This window comes from Octopus sinensis, linkage group LG4 (assembly GCF_006345805.1).
Source record: "Octopus sinensis linkage group LG4, ASM634580v1, whole genome shotgun sequence".
Classification (NCBI taxonomy): domain Eukaryota; kingdom Metazoa; phylum Mollusca; class Cephalopoda; order Octopoda; family Octopodidae; genus Octopus; species Octopus sinensis.
In genome coordinates, this window is record NC_043000.1 from 90507210 (window position 1) to 90514430 (window position 7221).

At 34.6% G+C, this 7221-nt stretch overlaps 1 long non-coding RNA gene across 1 annotated transcript in view; it reads left to right on the forward strand.

Moving 5' to 3' along the window:
- Nucleotides 1-5544: 5544 nt before the first annotated feature.
- The window catches only part of LOC118763254, a 16098-nt gene continuing 14421 nt past the window's right edge, over nucleotides 5545-7221 (forward strand). The window contains exon 1 of the long non-coding RNA XR_004999004.1: nucleotides 5545-5554. This is a non-coding gene — a long non-coding RNA (uncharacterized LOC118763254). The remainder of the gene's footprint in view (nucleotides 5555-7221) is intronic.

The window sequence follows — 7221 nt, forward strand, 5'->3', positions numbered from 1 at the left end:
GTTACATTATAAGGCACAAAAATAAAATGACTCTTCCCAGACACAACAGAATATGCTTCAACACGCGAACCAAATCCAAAGACAAAAAGTGTTTATGGTTTCATTTAAAAGCAATTTGGAAGTTATTACTCCCCAAGAAAACATATAGCTCCATCCACTGCACAATTGGAATTTCGGTCGAATTAGGTCCTATCAGCTTCGGTTGTGTTACAAAGTCTCCATCCAACACAATTTGTTAAGTATACTTAATTAATTATTTTGGGTAATGTTTAACATGGCTTCTTATTAGGCACAAGAACAGCAATTTTGAGGAGTCGAGGCTAGTTAAAACCATCGATCCCAGTACTTGACTGATACTATAATTTACAAACTCTGGAGGGAGGAAACTGGAAAGTGACTCCAGCGGAAATTGAACTCAAAGGATTTTGTTTCACATGTAAAGAATACGAGTGGTATGACAGCAATATCGAAATGACGGCCTTCAAATTGTTAAACTCACGAGTTCTGTCTGGGAAGACAACCTACAACGAATTTTAGAGCAAAATTTGCAATTTTCTTTTTAAATCTATATACGTTTAAACAATAGAACCTTACTATCATTTGTGTCACATCCTAGAAACTTCATTCAAAAGAAGAAAAAAAACCGAACGTTTCACTTACAATAATCCCAAAAGAGAAGTTGCTAGAAGAAATACTACAAGGCATTTTCTGACGGTTTAACGATTCTGCAAGTTTGCCACTTTAAGTAATTCTTTCTACTATAGGCACAAGGCCTGGGGGAGCGGAGCTAGTCAATTTCAAGGATACCCAGTTCTGGACTGGTACTTCTTTTAGCGGCCTCAAAAAGATGAAAGGCAAAGTCGACTTCGGTGACATTTGAACTCAGAACGTAAGGAACGGGATAAATGCCGCTAAGTATTTTGTTCGATGCGATAACGATTCTGAGCCCATTACATCGACCCCGTATGATGAAAGACAAAATCGACCACGATGGTATTTGAAATCATAGCCTATATATTTCTAAAATAGTATCTCCCTACCTACCAACATTTTGTGTCACGTTCCAGAAATTTTATTTAAAAAAAAGCAGTAACGATTGTGCCAGCTCGATGCTCTATTTAAATGAAGTTTTGGTTTCAATTTTTGGCACAAGTCCAGCAATTTCAGGGTTGGGTGAAGTCGAATTCACCGACCCCAGCGATCAACTGGTACTTATTTTATCGACGCCGAAAGGATGAAAGGCAAAGTCAACCTCGGCGGAAGTTGAACTCAAAACGTAAAACTCGCCAAATGTCGCTAAGCATTTTGGCCGGCGTGCTAACGATTCTGTCATCTTGCCGCCTTAAGCTGAAATATGGAGACATAAAAATATAATTTTGTTCACAAACAAATGCCCTGAGGTATCATAGAAATGATGATGAGTGAAAGGATGTATGAGTAAGTTGTTTTCATTAATTATGGTCTTATACGTGGATAGTTACTAAGAAAATAAATATGGAACCCACTTTATTGATGGGCCTCGTATACTGAAAAGGATTATATTTTGAAGAGAACGGCATTAAACGAGTAAGCTGTTTTTCATATAATTATATTCAGTACCGAATCCTATGAAAATTCCACGAGTTTCGCTAATATGGAATTAATTAATTTATAGACTCCATGGTGTGTTACATAATAAGTCCCCTTTGTAGTAATGCAAAGCTATTACTATTGTGGCGGTAAGAGCGGGTTGGCAGAAAGTGAAGAACATTGATGTAAATATGTCTTGCTGTATTATGAACCATAATTCTTACATATTAAGTTTAAAACCCGTCAAGTTCACATCTACATTTCAATCTGACTGAAATAAATTGTAGCCACAATACTCTTTACCTTATAAAAATCAACAATGAACTTAGTAATTAAATATATCTTGTGTAAGACGTATGCCTCTGGTGAGTATTGTTAGCTGAAGCGATTCTGCTGCATAAATCCTCCGTGACTTCGGTAAGTCTTCGGCGTGTAAGATGATCCCATTTCTATTTGAGTTTAATTATCATAGAGTAAGAAGTACCTAAGATATTCAACTATCAATTCATTGCTGCTGGGTTCTTTTATACTAGAAGCGTACTAATATGTTTATCAGGTATTTTGAGAATGCGATGAAGAGAAGTTATCTTTTAAATTCCTTATGACGCATGAGCGACATTTTGAATGCAGTCTTTAAAAAGAAAATGAAACACTATTTGCGTTTAGGCAAAAATAAATACTTATTTAGAAACGAATATATATATTTCTTTCTTTACTACCCACAAGGGGCTAAACACAGAGGGGACAAACAAGGACAGACAAACGGATTAAGTCGATTACATCGACCCCAGTGTGTAACTGGTACTTAATTTATCGACCCCGAAAGGATGAAAGGCAAAGTCGACCTCGGCAGAATTTGAACTCAGAACGTAACGGCAGACGAAATACGGCTACGCATTTCGCCCGGCGTGCTACCGTTTTTGCCAGCTCGCCGCCTGCACACAAATATATCTTAAAAAGCTTATTTTAAAAAAATGTGGTTAAAAAATGGGTCTTCATGGTAAAAATCAGTACAAGATGGTAGTATTTCTTTGCTGGTTTAGGTTCTGAGTGATTTCAAGATGGAGGCCCCAAGTCATGCAACTACTTGAACAAATAATTAGTGAATTGAGTAGGTAACTATGAGACTAGGGTCATATCTGCCTCTACTTTACTGTACCATTAAAGCAGTAAACAATTCAGAAAGTAGTGAAAAATTAGTCTGACTTCAGTCAGGAATTGAACCACAAACATTCGGCACTTCGAAGTTGTTGTTAAGCAAGTATCAAATTCGGTTGTTTTTGTACCTGTGCCAACTCGAACGCTCTGTTATTAATTAGTCGTGACTAAATCCTTCAGTCTACACAGGGTTTCATTTTCAGATATGCTTCAGCCCTCGCATGCTTTCGCTTCTGCAGTGTTTGATATCAATTCCATTTTCAACCCATCTGGAATATTTCATTATTTGTTTATTAAAAAGAAGCAAACAAAAGGAATAATACAAAAGGAAAAGAAGAAAAACAAAGAGCGACGAAATTTAAGATTTTTCTTCTCTTTTATTTTCATCTCATTCCAGTATATAGTAACTTTATATTTATTTTTTTTTAATTATTTAACTTATTTCTCCTCTTTCTTTATAATAAGCCATTGTCTTCTTAAAAGTCCATTATCTGATAATAAACATGAAAAAAATATATATTTATATTCTTTTGTAAAATATTTCAATTTTTTTTCTGCGGCTACAAAGGTCACCTAGATCATGAAATATTGTTTACAGTCAAATATAAGAAGATAGAAGAAAAATAATAAAAAAAAAGGGAAAAGAAAAGAAGGAAGGGAAACGAATAGGAAAATGGACGAAAAATGTAGGAATTTTGATGTTTTTGGTTATTTGTTCATTGTGTGTACCTTGATGCTTCCTGAATTTTAAAATAATAGTGAGCTTAAACAATGTTGTGTTAAATATTTATTGCACCCGACGGCTTGAGGATAGCAGAATCGGTTGGAAGACCGGAAAATATGCTATGCAGTGGTACGTTGTTACTTACCTCCATGTTCTGAGTTCAAATCCCACGTAGAATGATTTCGACTTCTATCCTTCCGGGGATGGTAAAACAAGGATCAGTTTAGAACTGACGATGTTTATTTCAATAAACAATAACTTCTATCAAAATTTGCCTACATGTACCAATGTTCGAAATGAAATATTTATGGCTTAAATGTGAACAACTACTTTTCTGCTGCTTCTATGATTTGTGAAGCCTTCAGATTAACCCTGATGTATGAGACGTATGATTAAAGGCTTTCCAACTGTGACCACTCCGTTTTAATTATCGGTATGCTGAGTTCAACTTCCTTCAAAATTGACTTTACTTCAGGAAATAAATATCAGGTATGTAAGGGATTGGTTCAGTCACTCGACTTTTCCTCTTAAAATATGGCGGACACTGCTATTATTGTTCAACTACGGTAGTAGTTGAATAGTATACTTAAGGCCGCAATTTACTCACACGCAGCATTTTTCAGAGCTTGTTATTAATTCAGTCCTTAACCAAATTGAAAACTGTTAACATTTTTGAAGAGAGCTGGCTCTTAGCTATATTTTGGCTTAAAAAATTGAGATTTGATCCAGTAGAAAAAGTTTACAACAAATTTTGTAGTAACGTCGCAGGAGAGGAAGAGACACCACCAATCAAATTTAGATCTAAATAACTTGTTTATTTTAAAAGCAAAATATATTTATCTTAGCTTCAATGAAGAAAGCATTAAAAATTTTATAGTTTAGGTCCCATGCAACAAAACTTTGTAGCAAAAACGTTGTGAGGTAAAATATGAAAAAAATACAAGGTAAAAAATTGGGTTTAATTATAATTAACTTTTTCTATTTTAAAAACAAACTGTATTTTAATTAAGCTTAAATGATAGAGCTGGATTCAAGAAATTTCATGGTATCAATCTCATGCAATGAAGTTTTAAAAGAAAAAAAAGTTGAGTGCTTGTTTCTCAAATTTGAGGGTGATAGTATAGTTCTATAAAGGGACTTTTATATATGCCACCGGCGTCATTGAGGTAAGGAAAAAACTATCAGCGACACTGATAATTGACACATTTGACACATTATTAATTAGCATAATAGCATAGCCTGGGAAAAACATGGATTACATGGAAAAATGCGAACAAGAGAAATAATATTCTTAACGTTATAAACCTAGAAAATTACAGGACAAGTTATTACATCTGGTAAAGTACAGAACAAGAAATCTTTTACTTAAAATATTGCAGCTGAGGATAAAATTTGAGTATTAAAAATTATTTGATTTTGATTTACAAAGTAACATAATTAAAAAAGGTTCCATCATTTTGTTAAAATATTGGCACACTAGAATACGTTAAAAAATGAGAGCCAGAAATACTAACGTAGCTAAAGTTTTAAGCAAAGTAGAATAGTATATATGGTAGGCAAATTCATTATGTAAAAAAATAGGCATTGGCTCGAGACAAAAGATGTGAAGACTTGGCAATAACTCAAGCAAATTTTTCTGTGAATTTGTTGTTATAGGTAGATTTTACTGTAATATATAACTATTTTTTGTATTATTCTATTTATTGTACCAACTAATTAGGGACTACTATTATTTTCTATAACCTATCTTCAAATTTCTGATTATTAATTAATAATTAAAAAAATGAATTTTGTTGAAGTGAAAAACACATTTTGACTTATTTTTTTTTATTTGAAATAACAAATAGTAATAACAAATAGAAGTAATAACTTGTAATAAATTTTTTAGTTTTAATAAAAGCTAATATTTTCTAAATCTAAATATTTTATCCTTAGATGCAATATTTTAAGTAAAAATTCTCTTGTTCTGTACTTTACCAGATGTAATAAATTGTCTTGAACTTTTTTAAGTGTAGTAACTTGTCCTGTAATTTTCCAGGTATATAATGTTAAGAATAATATTTCTCTTGCTCGCATTTTCCCTTGTAGTAACAAAAGATCATCGTCATCGTCATCATCATCATCAGTATAATAAAGGCGGAGAGCTTTATTATACTGATAGCGCGTCTCACAAAATTCTCAGCGACTCTTCACGCCATGAGTTCAAAACCTATCGAGGTCAGCTTTGACTGCCCTCATTTCGGGGTCGATAAAATATAGTGCCATCGAATGCTAGGGTTGATATATGTAGGGACATATTTCTTGTTTTTACTCTGTTTGGGGTACTTTAATATCCCAAACAAACATTTGAATATGGCGATCGGTGCAGAATTCACTCATGATAAGCAAATGCATCTCTTAAATCAGATCGCTGCATCCCAACACAGCTGTGTTAATCAGAATTTTAACAAAGAAAACGACAATACTTACGCTAATTTGAAAATAATGAGCAACTTTTCAGCATGAATCTTCTAACAAAGAAAAGGACGACGAGACAAATACGTGACTAAGACAAATGATTCTCTACCCGACACTTTTACCAAATATCGAGAGAGTAGGAAAGTAACTTATTACTGCTTTTCAAACGAAAGAGAAAATTTTGAAATGCCATCAAAAGAGTATTTGAAGAAACCTTGGTGGATGTCTGAAACGATATAGTTTCTATCGACGATCGATCTTTTGTTTCATCTTCAAACTGGAAATATTCAGCAGAATACGTTAGTCATTGGCATTGGCATATAACGCCGACTCTTGGCTTCTGGTCATTTTGTGAAACTGTTGAAGCAGATGGTGAGGGTCAAGGTATCCAAAAATTATATAGGTGCAGGAGTGGCTGTGTGGTAAGTAGATTGCTTACCAACCACATGATTTCGGGTTCAGTCCCACTGCGTGGCACCTTGGGCAAAGACTTGTGAGTGGATTTGGTAGACGGAAACTGAAAGAAGCCCGTCGTATATATGTACATATATGTAAGTATGTGTGTGTATTTATGTGTTTGTGTTTGTTCCCCCAACATCGCTTGACAACCGATGCTGGTGTGTTTACGTTCCCGTAACTTAGCAGTTCGGCAAAAGTGGCCGATAGAATAAGTACTAGGCTTACGAAGAATAAGTCCTGGGGTCGATTTGCTCGACTAAAGGCGGTGCTCCAGCATGGCCACAGTCAAATGACTGAAACAAGTAAACGAGTAAAAGTGAGAGTGTAAAGAGGTCAGGATGTGTCTATATAGATTATACAAGTCTGCATGACACTAAAAAATACCTTCTGATGCTGTGCTCGCTCCATCGTGAGCACAGAAAGAAAAGTCATGAGAACTATTGTGAAGGGCAGAAGACCTAGCTACAATACATGTATCAATAAAGACCACTTGAAAGCTTTCTGACCAGAGCATATAAAAGACAGAGAAGAGCAGAACAATAGGCACAGGAGCAACAATAACATATCATAGAAACTAATGTGAATTACTGGTAGCAGGTCTGAAAATTTGGTGTCTTTTACTTATTCTATAAATAGTTATTTTCATATAAGAGTATAGATTAGTATTTCATTATAAGAAAGGGCGGTGGACTGAAAGAATCGTTAGCGCGTTGTGCAAAATACCTAGGTGCATTTCGTATAGCTCTTTACGTTCTGAGTTCAAATCCCATCGAAATTAACTTTCACCGTCTCCCATTCAGGATTGATAAAATAAAGTGCCAGTAACGTACTGGGGTCAGTGTAACTGACTAACC